The sequence below is a fragment of the Piliocolobus tephrosceles genome, chromosome 1, assembly GCF_002776525.5.
Source record: "Piliocolobus tephrosceles isolate RC106 chromosome 1, ASM277652v3, whole genome shotgun sequence".
Lineage (NCBI taxonomy): Eukaryota > Metazoa > Chordata > Mammalia > Primates > Cercopithecidae > Piliocolobus > Piliocolobus tephrosceles.
The window spans coordinates 28,865,359-28,880,912 of NC_045434.1; the positions used below are offsets into that span (position 1 = coordinate 28,865,359).

Sequence of the window (15,554 nt, forward strand, 5' to 3'; positions counted from 1 at the left end):
ATGTTGCTTATTCCCTTGCATCCTTTAGGGCTTCACTGTGTGGTCATCTCATGAGGACTTCCTTCTTTCCTATTTAAAATTATGTGCACGCACACATCACACTGTCTCTCTGTCTCTCTGTCTGTCTGTCTCTCTCTCTCTCCAATTCTGGGACTCCCCATTCCTCTTTCTGTGATTAATTTTTCCCAATAACACTAATTGCTTTCTAATATTCTAAAAGTTACCTATTTATTTTATTATTTAAATCCCCCATTTGAAATTAAGATAAAGACAAGGACTTTGTAGGGTTTGTTCATTGCATAGAATAGAGTTTATCACATAGTAAGCCCTCAGTAACAGAGTTCAAGTCTTGATCATCAAGTAGCTGAGGAATTCTAGGCTGATTGTGAGTATATTATTTCAATGGGAATAGATAAGAAAACTAGTAAAGTCAGAGATAGTAATGGATTCACAATTCTGATTTTCAAACATCTTGGGCGACAGGATCTTTGTTTCTGATAAAAACTCATGTAGAAGCCACATGTGAAGAGTTAAGTGCAGACGTGGTCTGAGTGAAGCAGGTGAAAGAAATATGGCCATTTGCTTTAGCTAGAATCACCACCTAAACTATGGTATTCACATCATCAAGAATGTACACGATGGATATATGATCCAAGCTCTTGCTTTTCTCCTGCCTCTTCAAAGTGGTCCCTGAAGAAATTCTGAACAGATTTTCTCAAAGTTGCCTAATATCAAAAATTACTTGGAACACTGGTTAAAACACAGATTCTCTGGCTTTGCCCCTGGAAAGGAAAGGAAATATACCAAGAAGTAGGTGAAGAGGCCGAGGTTTGCATCAAGGAAGGTGATTATAGAGAACAAGAAAACGCAAGCATTGGGAGGCCGAATAAAGAGAAAGGTTAGCAAGAGGACAGGGGTCTACTTAGTAAAGTCATTTCAATGGTGGTCAGTCACTTACACTTGTCTCCCACATAAGAAGAAAAAATTGGATCCTGGTTTGGGCTGAGAATTGGATATGTTTAAAAAGAGAAAAACAAAGCCATATTTAGGGGTTTGTTTTGTTGAATTTTATTATTGACAATGGCGCCAAAGAACCAACATACAACCACTTGAACTAAATAGAACATTAACAGAGTTCTAAACATTCAAACATATGATGAAGGGAAAATTCCACTAGGTAAAGATCTCAGAAGAAATATCTCCCTCATTCACTGAAAACTTGTACACAAACAAAATCTAGAAAAAGATGTATGCATGGTTCTTGTCCTTTCCTATTATCAGTTTCTTTTTAAATGTTTTTAAGTGTTGTTTTGTTTTTCACACATAGTAATTGTACATAGTTATGGGGTACAATGTGATGCTTCCATACATGTATACATTGTGTAATGTTCAAATCAGGCTAATTAGCGTATCCATCACCTCAAACATTTATTATTTCTTTATGGTGGGAACATTCAAAATCCTCTTTCTAGCTATTTTTAAGTATACAGTACAATATTGTTAACTATAGTCACCCTACTATGCAATACAGTACCAAAACTTATTCCTCCTGTCTAACTGTAACTTTTTACCTATTGACAGATCTCTTCCCATCCTACCCCCAACCCCACCTCTCCAGTCTCTCGTATCAGTTTCTTTTCTTTCTTTTTTTTTTTTTTTTACTATCAGCAAAACTTCATCAAATTATCTCATTTAATGGTACCACCTCTCCAGACATATCTGCAGGCACCATTGTATATCCATTCTGTCATAAAAATATCCCTTATATCCTATAAATTTTCACCCATTAGTCTTTATAGTTTCTTACATTCATTGAAATAAAACTTCCCTGAGAGCATCATATCCTCAAAACAATCTCAAATAGAGGGTACTTTTGTCCCCATTACTTCATCTCCTCTTGGATGTATCAGACTCCTCAGCATCAAAACATCCAAACTGAATCTCATGACTCCCACTGAACCCATGACTTGTCTTTATCTGTTGTTCCCTATCTCAGTGAACAGTACCTCCATGTCCAATCCATCATTCAGTCTCTGTTAGTTTTACCTCCTCAATAGTTTTTAAATACATATACTCTTCTACTGTCCAACCACTTTAGCCCAAGAAACCACTGTCTTCTTCTTTGATTATTGTAAGAGCTTCACACTTGTTCTGTCTACACATGGCCATTCTGTAAGTCTTCTCTAAATGTAGCTGTCATCAATCACTTCCTTGATATTCCCACTGCCGCAATCCCATTGTACCACTTTATCTGGGCCATTGGAGCAGCCAACACTCCAGTTACCTTAGTCTCTGCCATCTTCTACCTATACTATATTTTCGTACCAGCTTAATCTCCATAAAGCATACACGTGTCCCAACTGCTTTGCTGCTTACTGAATTTAATCCAAACTTCTTAGTTTAGCATTCTCTTCACCAGTAATACCTTCTCCATATACCTATGCCTACCCAAATCCTGCCCAACATGCAAGACTCCTGTGGGTTTTCCTGACCTCCCCGCAGCCTGATAGGCTGTTCTGCTATTAGAACTCACAACACAGACTTAAACTTTCTTGTGAGCAGTGTCTTATCACATTTATATCAGCAGACACACCTTGCACTGCCCCTTTCATATAGTGAGTCCTCAATACACTTAATTAATTTTAGTACATTTTAATTTTATTTGAATAGTTTTTTAGACTTTGAGTTTCAGGAAAAGGCTGAATTACTGAATTCATTTTAGTATTGTGAAAATCAAATGGAAACCACCCCACATATGAAAACATAGCTGTACTCTATTTGTTTTATTTCAAAGTGAGCCAGGTCCTTTTACCACCAGAGAGGAAGAAAGAGGATTAAGCTGAAATTAATGTTTTGATGAAGATGAGGCAGATGGTAAATTGACCCAAGGGAAGCAAAAAAAATCAACTTGCCACATGTTAGCAACAGAGACTTCATGATTGATGTTCAGTGACTTGGAAATTTTCTCCAGGGCAAACTGCATTTTCACTGCTTACTTACATACATTTTGAGGCATAGATTAATTTCAAAACAAGAACTTAAAGCTAGGAGGAACCTCAGACATCAGCTTAGTTTGTGGTTTTCAAACTTTTCGCTCTCCTTTTTTGGTTTAAACATTAGAACCCTTTATTCAATCAAAATCTTCTATGAAATTCCATTGTATAAAATAAATAAAACCAGAGTTGTCTTGGTTAAAGCAGGGTGTGAGCCCAGGATCCAGCCGTCTTGCCTTGCGGCTCTACAGCTTCCATGGTGGCCCCTGAAGCATAACAAGAGAATCTCTAGAAGGCTGGTGATCTCAGTTTGAAAACCAAGGATCTGTTCTTCCCTTTCATTTCTTACAAGTGAAAACAGGTTCAGAGAAGTGACATGATATGCCCAGTGGTAGAGTCAGGACTAGGACTCAGGTTTCCTGCCATGCAATCTGGTGTTCTCCTCCTATTCCTCTTTGCTATTTTCTTTGGTGGCATGTCCCTCCTCCTCTTCCTCCTCCTCCTCCTACTCCTCCTCTTCTTCTCCTCCTTCTCCTTCTCCTCCTTCTCCTCCTTCTCCTTCTTCTCCTCCTTCTCCTCCTTCTCCTTCTTCTCCTTCTTCTCCTTCTTCTTTTATTTTCTTTTATTTTTTTTTTGAGACAGAGTCTTGCTCTGTCACCAGACTGGAGTGCAGCAGCACTATCTCAGCTCACTGCAACCTCTGTCTCCTGGTTTCAAGTGATTCTCCCTCTTCAGACTCCCGAGTAGCTGGATTATAGGCACACGCCACCATGCCTGGCTAATTTTTGTATTTTTCGTAGAGACAGGGTTTCACCATGTTGGTCAGGATGGTCTCCATCTCTTGACCTCATGATCCACCTGCCTCAGCCTCCCAGAGTTCTGGGATTACAGGCATGAGCCACCGCATCCGACCATCCCTCCTTCTAATGACCTCGATTTAGTCTTCACTTTTCCCAGTGTTAGCACATATGATCCAAAAGGCCTTCTGAATTTCTATGAGTATTTTGATAGCTTCTATTCTCAACTCTTTATCTAGTAACTACTACCAAATGGCCATTTTTTTTTTTTGCCATAACTCTGTCTCTTAAGATACTACCATATTTCCCTATAAAAATGCATTAACAAGTTGGTAACATGTTGACAGGAAGTTCTAAGAACTGTTTCATTCCAGCCTTCAGGGAATGTAGACAAATAAAGGGAAATAAAAAGAAAGAGCTAAGAATTCTATTTTGAGGCCAGAATAGACAAGATTAAAAAGAGGGGAGATAAACAGGATTTTGAAAATATGAGAACCAAATTACTCACCTGTTATGATATTAGAAGTGGAACTTAGAACAAGCTTTATCAACTTCATTTTTCCCAAAGTGAAAAATACTTCATTTTAAGGGAATACCTTTTATGAAAAGAGCTCAATCATAGAAAAGTTTTTTTTTTTTTAGTTTTTATCTTTAACTCCAACATCTGTAGTGGGAGTGGTGGCTCTTGCCTGTAATCCCAGCCTTTTGGAAGGCCAACGCGGGAGGATCACTTGAGCCAAGAGTTTGAGACCAGCTTAGGTAACATGGTGAAGCCCCATCTCTACAAAAAATACAAAATATTAGCCAGGCATGATGGTGTGCCTGTAGTCCTAGCTACTCAGGAGGCTGAGGTGGGAAGAGCTCTTGAGCCCAGGAGATCGAGCTTACGGTGAGGTGTGATCATGCCACTGCACTTCAACCTAGTGACCGAGCAAAACCCTGTCCTATAACATAAATACAAAAAATTCCAACATCTTACCTCATCATTCAGAGAAAACCTCTTTTAAACATCTGTCTTTCAGTGTAAATGCATGAATTATATTATATGTGATATATATATGAATTATATTATATACATAAATGGAAGTATGCTATTCATGCCATTCTACAATTTGATTCTTTCAGTCAAGAAAACTCTTGGTGCTCTTTCCACCAACTATAGATTTATTACTCTCTTTTATAGTTACACAATATACATTTGTATGAATTTATTGTAATTTGTTTAACCAGCATCCTATAAATTTAGTTTCTAGTTTTTAACTATTTTTTATTGCTGTAACAAACATCACTATGAACATATAATTGTATCCAATAATCACCTCAGGATAAATTCATAGGAAGAAAGTGCTGGGTCAACAGATATCTTCATTTTAAATTAAAATATCTCTAATATTTATTGTAAATAAAATCTTTAAACAAGACAGAACACAGACAAGTATGAAAGTCTTCTCCAACCCCCTAGCTGTTATGCCAGTCTCCAAAAGAAACCTGGTATAGACTTCAGACCTTTAGTTCAGTATAAAACTCTAAACATAGATACTTTTTGAAAAGATAGTAGATTACAGAGTACATACTTAAGTATAACTTATTTTTTAACCAAATAATGGATTCTGACCAAATGTCCACATCAGGACATATTGTACTAGCTCATTTCTTTTTGGACTTCAGAGTATTTCATGCATAGATGAAAGGAAGCAAAATGTGGTGACTAAGAGCATGGACCCTGGAGCCTGCTCCCTGCCACTAGGTATATGACCTTAAGTGTAAGTCACTCTGTGCCTTACTCTATACATTTTTAAACTTTGATGATAAATACCTACTTCATTGCTTCCGTTATTATTGGAAGAATTAAATGCTTAAATACATGGGAAACACTTAGAACAATAAGCACTCAACAAATATTAACTATTATTAATATGTGGCATAATTTTTTAGCTAGTCCCCAGTTGATGGGCTTTTATTTTCAGTTTTTCAACAATAATGATGCAAGTCATATTTCATATATGTCCATATATGTCCATTTGTGAAAGCATTTCTTTGGGGTGTATTACTTAAAATTAAAAATAGATTTACTCGGTCAAAATGAAGAGATATTTTGTTTCATTTACATTTTTTAATTTTTTATTTCAATATCTCTGGGGGAGGTACAAGTGTTTTTGGTCACATGGATTGTATAGTGTGAAGTCGAGGATTTTAATGCACCCATCTCCCATGTAGTGTGCACTGTACCGGTAGGCAGTTTTTCATTCCTCACTCCGCTCCCACCCTCCCCGTCTCTGAGTCTCTAATGTTCATTATACCACTTTGTATGCCCTTGTGTACTCATAGCTTAGCTCTCACTTAAAAGTGAGAATATGCGGTACTTGGTTTTTCATTCCTGAGTTAGTTCACTTAGAATAATGGCCCCCAGTTGCATCCAAGTTGTGCAAATAACATTATTTCATTATATATATATGTGTGTGTGTATGTATATATATATATATATATATACATACACACACACACACCACATTTTTTATTATACTTTAAGTTCTAGGATACATATGCACAACGTTTGTTACATATGTATACAGGTTTCTTACATATGTATACACATGCCATGTTGGTGTGCTGCACCCATTAACTCATCATTTACATTAAGTATATCTCCTAATGCCACATTTTCTTTATCCACTCGTCAGATGATGGCCAGTTAGGCTGGTTCTGTATCTTTACAATTGTGAATTATGCTATGATAAACATACACATGCAGGTGTCTTTTTGATACAGTAACTTCTCCTTTGGGTAGATGTAGACACTCAGTAGTGGACTTGCTGGATTGAATGGTGGATATGCTTTTCTTTGAGAGATCTCCATACTGTTTTCCGTAGAGGTTGTGCTAATTTACATTCCCACCAGCAGTGTATAAGCGTTCCCTTTTTACCACATCTGTGCCAACATCGATTGTCTTTTGACTTTTTAATAATGGCCATTCTGGCTACGGTAAGGTGGCATCTCACTGTGGTTTTAATTTGCACTTCCCTGATGATTAGTGATGTTGAACATTTTTTCATGTTTTTTGGCCATTTGTGTATCTTCTTTTGAGAAATGAAGATAGACATATTTTGAATTTTGATGTTTTAACATCCCCTCTCCTCCAAGAGGCTGTGCCAGTTAATATCCCAACCAATGGTGTATAAAAATATCCATTTCCACACATCTGGTCATAGTGGATGTTATTAGTCTAATATGCAAGTACACACACTTATGTAATTTTAATGTGCATTTCTTTGGTTATTAGTGAAGTTTAGTAACATGTTTTATTTAGCATTTGTCTTTCATTATCTGAGAACTACTAATACTATCCTTGATAGTAAAAAATAAACACTTTTCTATTAGGGTGTTTATTTTTTTAAATAGATTTTTAATGGCTCTCTGAATATTATGGCTATTAAGTTTTATTCATATGTATTGCCAATTCTTTCCTCAATTTATCATCTGTTTTTCAATTTTGTTTGTTATTTTGCCATGAAGAGGTGTCTCATTCCTGAGTCTTTTATAGTTGCAGGTTTTATGCCTAAATATCATTTTTTTTTCTTTTAACTTCAATCTTCTCCAAATTGTCATCTGTTTTGTACTCTGGGGCTTTGAGCTTTGAGCTATCTAAAATTTCTATTTTGTGTGGAAGGGTAGATGAGAAGACAGTTGTCCTAAAACTGTTTGTTCAGAAGTCTGGTTTGTAATAACACCTTTATCATAAACTAACTTCTCAGGTCGGTTTCACTCTTTCTTCATTCTCTTCTATTCACCTGACCTGCCAGTGGACTTTTACCACAGGCTTGTGATGTCTAATGTTTATATTACATTTAAATCTTAATATTTGAAGGGCATTTTCCCTCTGATTACTTTTGTTTGCTTTGGTTATTGTTTAGAATTTTCCTGGCTATTTGCAGCTGCCTGTTCTTCAAATGAAATTTACAATCATTTTGTCAAGTTACCTGTCAAGTTACAGTGTTTTAACAAAATTAGAATGTTCCCTCACATCAGTGTTATTTTCTTACTTGCCATTTCTTTTTTTTTTTTTTTTTTTATTACAGCTTAAATGTTAAATGTTTCATGGGTGTATAGTACTTCCTCTGTTTACTCATTCTCTTTGACCCACTTCAGCCCATTGCAAGCACACTTCTGTTTCTAGCACTCTACCAAAACTGTGGTTCTGGTGGTTACTTTTCTAGCCACATCCTGCTGCATTTCTTAGAAATAAGTGTAATTAACTTCTCCCTCCATCTTAGAACACATTCTCCTCTTGGCTTCGATAACATTACATTTTCCCAGTTTTTCTCATTCTACTTACTTAGTCTCCTTTGACTAGTTTGCCCTTCCTCTCTTGTATCTCTAAATGTTGAAATGACATAGGCCTTCTCCTCTTTTCTGTCCACATACATCCTCTGTAGCTGAACTCATCTAGGAGTTCAGCTCCTAGATGAGTTCATCTCATTTAAATACCATCAATATGCCATATTTATGTGACTACGATAGTTATGTCTCCAACTCTGAACTCCAAACTTGGATATCCAACTACCCTATATATATGTGTGTGTGTATATATTTACATATATATGTGTGTGTATGTGTGTGTGTATATATATTTGAGTGTTTAATGGCACTTTAAACTTTCCAAAATAGAACTCAACCTACATGTCCCATAGTCTTTTTTTATCTTAGTAATAGACATCACCATTAAGTTGAAAACATAAAGGTTCCCTTTGATTCCTCTATTTTTCTCACCCTCCCCACCCGAACCCAATTCACCTGCCCTGAGTGTCATTCTAAGACTCAGGTCTTCTTTCTCTCATTTCTTTACTTTTCATAATGCTTCACTGGCACGTCTTTCTTTTCATCCTGCCCTTTTTCTAATCATCCTCCCAAAGGGATGGCTTTCAGTTTACATAAAATAAAACAAAAATGCATATAGTTCCTAACATTATATATATATATATCTCAACATAAAATATAATTTATTGTAAAGGAAGCTTATAATTGGGGCTTACTCTAATATCAACATACGGGAGTGTGGTAAGGAACAGATAAGTTGCAAAATGGTTTATGAACTCTTAAACACTAAAAGAAGTGACTGTATAATAATTTTGCTTCATTAAGTTGATGTTACCAGCACCACTGAAAATGAAATTGACATATCATCAGTTCAATTCATGGTGATGGTGTCTGTGTCTTGTAAAAAGCTATATGCTGCAAATATGGAGAAAAACAGGACTTAAGGATTGCATTTTCAAGTTAGGGTGACAGACATGTAAGTAAATAAATATGAGAGTGAAATAAGTACAACAGCAAAGATTAAATGAAGGAACCCGGGTATGATTGACTGGAATAAGGAAGAGAATGTGGCCATCACCCAGTTGCTCAAACTGAAGACATACATTTTTTCTTCCATTCCTCTCTTTCCCTCACTCCTCCCTCCATCCAGTTTCATTTCAAGATCTGCTGATTCTATTCCAGATATTGTCAAACTTTTTCTGTAAATATTTTAGACTTTGCAGGCCATGGACAGTTTATATCACATATTTTTCTCCATCTTTTCCTTCTTATTTTTCTTCCTCTTTCTCTTCTGCCTTGTCTTCCTCCTCTTTCTTCTTAAAACCTTTTAATAAAGTAAAAAATATTCTTAGCTATTGGGGCCATACAGACATATGCCAAATCCAAATTTAGCTCTTGGGACTATAGTTGGCCAATCACTGCTCCACTCCAAAATGTGTTCCCAAACCTAACCACTGCTGTCCTCAACCACTAAACTACTTGGAAGGACCTCTGTCTCTTTCCTGCACTACCATGTTAGTCTAATCTATGGTTTCCTGCTCTTGCCCCTACCTCCAACCCATAGCTCCACAGAGCAGCTAAGTGTTCTTTTAAATAAGATATGCCATGTCTCATGTCAAGGAGAACTTCCCAGAAGAACCTACAAAAATAATGTAGTGCAGCATTTTTGTTATGCTTCAAGAATTGAGACTTTTTCCTGGAGAGAAAAGAGAGAGAAGGGATGGTATTTCTAGAAAGGCAGGATAGTTCTGACCACTTCTAGTTTTATTTTAATGAATCCTCCTACTTGTTAACATGGGTAGTTAAAAATAAGAAAAGAATCTGAGATTTATCATTGTATATAATCATTAGGGTTTTCATATTGAGATATTATTCTGGATTATAACTCAGTATTTAAGCTTAGAGCAAGTGAGGAAAAAAGGAGGAGGAGGAGGAAAAGGAAAGGAAAAGGAGGAGGAAGAAGAGGGTAGAGAAGAAGACAGAGGGAGGAAGAGGAGAATATATACTCTGTTATCTAAAGTGAAATGAAACTCAATATTTACATTTACATTGTTTATCTCTCTTTGGGTTGCTCTGGTTCTTCATTGGTCTTGCCTTGCCTATGCTAAAATTTTCTATGACATTAAAGAGGTCTGGTGTGAAAATTGCCACTACCTTACTTCCTTGCTATTCCTTTCTGTCAGCTTCTTGAGGATATCTGGATGTGAAGCAGCTTTTCTTACCCTTGGAATCTTTGTCTACAGTTCTCCCTTCCTCTTCCTCTGTCTCACTCATTCTCTCTTGTTTTATTAAGGGCCAAACATTATTGTGTCTTTTCACCAATATTTCTAATTCTTCTACAACTCTTTAGTTTGAGCCACACAACTCAGCATTTTACCAACCCAGCTTCTTAAAGGAAGCAGATAATTTGCAGTGAAATTAAACATAGATTCAATTATATATGTCAGTATGAATTAGATGCATGTTGCTGAGATATTTTCAAGAGTTCCTTATTAAAATAGTACTTTTCCCCCTGAAAAACTAAAATGCTTTTGTATCTATTGCCTCTTTGTTCTCATAAAGTTAGGTTTATTTTTTTTTCTTTTTTGAACTTAAGGATTGAGGTTAGTATTATTATCCCTGCTTTACATATGGTGAAACTGAAGCAGAGAGTGGGAAAACAATCTCCCCAAGGACACCCAATGTATGTTCCAGCCGTGCCTGGGCCTCCCAGGTTCTGAGGGCCAGGTCTGCACTTTTCTGCTGGTCTTACTGAGGGCAATTAGAAGCTAAAGCAATTTCTAAGCTCTGATCCAAATTATTTGTAAGTCAAGGCCATTTATTTGTGCCTATTTTGAATACTTCAACCCTTTTGAGATAATTCCAAATACACTTTTTCTAAATCAATGTCTCTAAAACTTGGGTAATGTACAAATATCTTTTAAAGGATGAGTCCTCATGGATTCTGAATGGAGACAAATTATTTTATTCACAATGTTACTTAAGTATTTACAAATAGAAAATTCTTTTATTTTACATATCCACCAAACATATACACACATTATGCTTATTGTTCTCCATCCAAAAAGCAAACCAAAATTACAGGTTAAATTTAAGTAGAACCATATTACTGAGAAACTTTAGCTGATCAGCAACATTAATGTGAGGGATTATATTCTTTTAGGAAACATAATTAGCTAATCCAAAGCAATGTGTTCAGACGTGGGTTCTTTGGAGACTGGCGTTCTCAGGCTACCCTGCACTGGGTGACCCCACCAGTCTCCTGCCACTTTCATTCTGTTAGAATGAAACTTCCATTGACTCAAGGCATTGTGATGTCACCGAAGGAGAGTACATAACTGATGTATTGATGTCTGCCTCTGCCCTTTCTTTCATTACCATACAGTAGATACATTACTACCACTTGGTTCAGACACAAGCACTGAAATTGAATGGCGGTGTCCTCCAGATAGTTCAGAAAATCTCTTTTGCTAATTTTTATTAGAGACCAACACAAGATTTCTTTTTAATTCTCACAAGAACTCACAGACTCTAGGGGTCAGAGGACTGCAGTTGGAGAAACACTGCCCTACACTTCTTGCTTTAAGGCTGGGAGAAGCTGTCAAGAGTTTTTATGTTCAATCTTGGATTGAGCAGTTACCCACTGGGATGACTTAAGGGCAACCTAAGCCAAGAACCTCACCCCTACTAGTTTGCTAGTGCACGTGAATGATTTATTCCTTGTAAATGGAAGGACTGAATGACCCAACTTAAATTCAAATATATTACCCAGGAAGATTAATTAATAAGAATTTATTCTGTAGCAGACATTAATTTATTCTAAGCACAATTATGCATGAAACAAAGCCTAGGGGAATGAGACATGGGATAGGTGAGTTTTGTTATCTTCGTAAGTCAGCATGTATTAAGTACCTGCTAGTATCAGAGATCTGCAGAGGTAAGCCTGCAGTCCCTTTCATGGTACCTGAAATCCAGTTGGTAATACAGAACAAATGGAATGAGAAGGGAAGCTTTCTTGGGATACAGCAGAGGGAGAAACCTAGAAACTAGGCAGCAGCAATAGCAGCTGACCCAGGCCATCTCTGTTTGAAGCCAACAGAAAAGCAAAGTCACCTAAATGGAAGACTTCAGGATAAGAAAAAAAAAAAGAAAAGAAAAAGAAAAAGAAACCTTTCCCACTTTACAGTTTTCTAGCCAGTCTCGAGACCCTTGCTTAGTTTTTAAAGTGGAAGAACATTCTGCCACAAAAGGCAAATGATTCTCTATTTGTGGAAGTTTCAATTTTCAATTTCTTCTAGAACTTGCCTTTTCCCCCAAGTACTTTCCTTGACCCCTTCTGCACAATCCACTGTGAGTGCAAGGGGAAGGAGTGAGTACCCCCTCTCAGCCTGGAGTCATCTTCCCTCTCTCTATATGGCTATGGACACAGTCCCATATTTCTGGATTTCTTGCATGCCTGCCTCTAATAAGAAAGCAGAGTTTAAATAAGCTGTCCTTCTTGTTTCACTGCTTCACTCCCTCCTGGTTTGCTATTGTTCATGTTCAATGTGTGTTTCTCTACTAGGTATGTAATTAACTTTCTATTTTCCCCTCACAGTTCAAAAGCCTGTAAGTATAAAAGCTTGCTGTTGTGAGTATGTTGAAGAGAGAACACCATACTGTGTTTATGGGTGGGAAGATGGCTAAAAATTTTTTCCAAGGAAAAGGAAATAAACGTTTATCTGAAGTCCCTGAATACACAGTCATCTGCATGGTCTCCTTTAATCTCCATACCCTCTCTGAGGCATGAATTATCACCTCCATACAGAGAGAAGAGAAATCAAGGAACTTGTGGAAGGTTCACATAGCTAGTGTCAGAGCTCCTATGTGAACCTGTGTGTTAACTCCAAACCATGTGTCATGTCCTCTTGCTGCACCACCTCTCATGGGAGTCCTCTTCCATGGTCTTTGTCTCTCAGAAGCTGAGGATAGATGGGGCCACCTGAGCATGCGGTGAACACAGAGAGCACTTCTGGGTTGGGCAGCTTTAATTTCTCTCTAATGATACCTTCTCACTTCACTCTCTGGGTTCTTGGTTCTCTCTCTCCCCTCTGCCTCTTCCTTTCTCCAGTCCTTTTATTTTTTTATTTTTATTATTATTATTATTATTATTATTATTATTATTATTATTATTATTATTATTTTGCAGTGGGCAGGCTAGGAGGCATGATTAGGATTGATGGTGGAGGAGAACTGTTCCAGGTTTTTTTTTTTTTCCCTGTCCAAAGCCCAATTTCGTCATGCAGATGTGTTGGAGCCGGTAGTGGTGCACAGATCACCAGCTGTACTTGCAGTGATCCAGCCAAATATCACCTTAAATACAGGGCTGAGTCTCAGAAGGCACATGAAAGGGGCCCCCTTTTCCCTGTTCCATCCTAGACTCCTGTACTCCTTGGAACACAGGGAGAAGGGCTCTTAACTAAAGTCCAAAGGGCATGATGGTCAGCTCTGCTTTTCAAAGAAACTGTTTTCCCCTCAGTACATACTTCATAGAATTATGTTACTGTCAGTGGAGGAAAAAACCAAAACCTAAAACAGTTCAACAGTCAATGCACAGGGCTTCAGAAACCTTTATTAATTTGGTTATCTGGTTGAATGCTCAGGCCCTTTGCTTTTCTCCTTAGTGTTGCCGCTTTTTGAGTGTTACTTTGCCTCTTTTTGAGAGAGGGGGAACATTCAGCTTTGATTTTTGTTTGCAGCTTGGTGACAAATGATGGGGGGAAATTTAAACCATTGATCTACTGAGTTCTGGGAATTGTCAGAGGATTTTATTTGTACAGTGCCTTTCTGACCTCCATTTTCTCAGAGAAGTAAAAATTATGCTGCATTTGTAAACAAGGTGCTTTTATTATGTTGAACTTTTACAAACATACGGTATATTTAGCCAAAATAACACTTTTATTTAAGGCAAGTACATCCAAAGAGCTAGCATGTAGAATTATGTTTGATTAATGTGCACTCAAAAGCTGTTACACAGTAAGCATAATTTCAGTTTGCGGAGTGTCTTAAATTCACTTTGTAATTGAATATGAAGCCACATAAGTCAGTTGAAAGACATTTGTCTTTGCATTTTAGTAATAGAAATCCATATCATGTTATATGGACTTTAAAGTAAAGCAATCACTATTCTAAACTTGATAGTTTCTCTTTTTAAAAAATATAAATTGCAATGCCCTGGAGCACAAAAAGAAACAGGAAAATGCAACCATTAAGCTTTTGAAATATGCTAATTTAAAGTGCTTGTAGCATGTTTTGCCATGCTGAGTAAATTTTTTCCTTCCTAGTAACTGAAAAAGTATAAAACACAAACTAAGTCTCTGTACTTAGATCACTAGTAAAGAAAATTTAACCCATGAATAGTAGTACTGCTATGATAGAGGTAGTTTGTAATAGTTTATGAACATGCAAACCACCAGGATTTTTTTTTTTTTTCTGTTCTATTCACTTCTGTTGCCTTATTTAGTTTCTCGTAAAGTTGCTCAAATGCCATCTCTCTCACTCACACCTTGAATTCTCAATTTAAAATTTTTCATGCATGGTATTTATCATACGTATGTATATATACATAGAGGTGTGTGCGTGTGTGTGTATGTGCACGTATTTCTTGGTTAGAAGCTCTTTTTGAGCAAAAAGTGCTGAAATTTCAAAACTGCATAAACACATGGCATACATACATGTTAATAATTGATTTGTGTAAGTTTTGACTCATTATGTGTGAAGTATTGCAGGGTAATGCTATTGTTCTGCTTTACTGGCTATTCATTTTTGCTAAGCTGTAATAATATATGTTGGCTAGATATTATTATACTATTTTCAATGTTCTTAATTGTCACCCACAGAATCAACTCTAGCTAGTTTAAGTAGAAAATAATTTTTTAAGAGGGACAAATCATTCTGAGAATCATTGGGAGGGCAAACTTGCAGAACTAGGTTGAGTTTCCAGGAATGGCTCACAAAACGAATTTCCTAGGACCGCCAAGGAGCTGTTGCCTCCACCAGTCTGGAGGCTGCATAATCAGGAAGCCACCGTTTTGTTGTAGCCTCTGGATCCAGAGCCCCTTCAGGCCAACAAAACAGGTGCCACACACTCTGCCGGTCTCTCATTTGACTCATTTTTTGGAATCAAAGTCTGGCATGACTACATGTGATTGGCAGAAAGTATATCTCATCTGGAACTCTGGCTGTAAGAGCAAAATTGGGAAGGGTGAGAGGATTTTGAATTGCACTCAAACATTATAAGTGTTGAGATAGCCCATCTTCAGAATCCACTCCAGTTAAGAGCCTTGACGTGTCTAATCTATTAAGATTCTGTGCCATTCAGTTGCTTGAAAATTGTTGGAGGAGTATGCAGAATACAGAATCTTCCTATAAGGTGATCAGTCAGCAGCCTGGCCTTTTCATTGAAATCATG

The 15,554-nt window shown here is 37.0% G+C and overlaps 1 protein-coding gene across 3 annotated transcripts in view; it reads left to right on the forward strand.

The window, feature by feature from the left end:
- DNM3 (dynamin 3) overlaps positions 1 to 15,554 on the forward strand; it is a 566,202-nt gene that overhangs the window by 377,038 nt on the left and 173,610 nt on the right. The window lies entirely within an intron of this gene.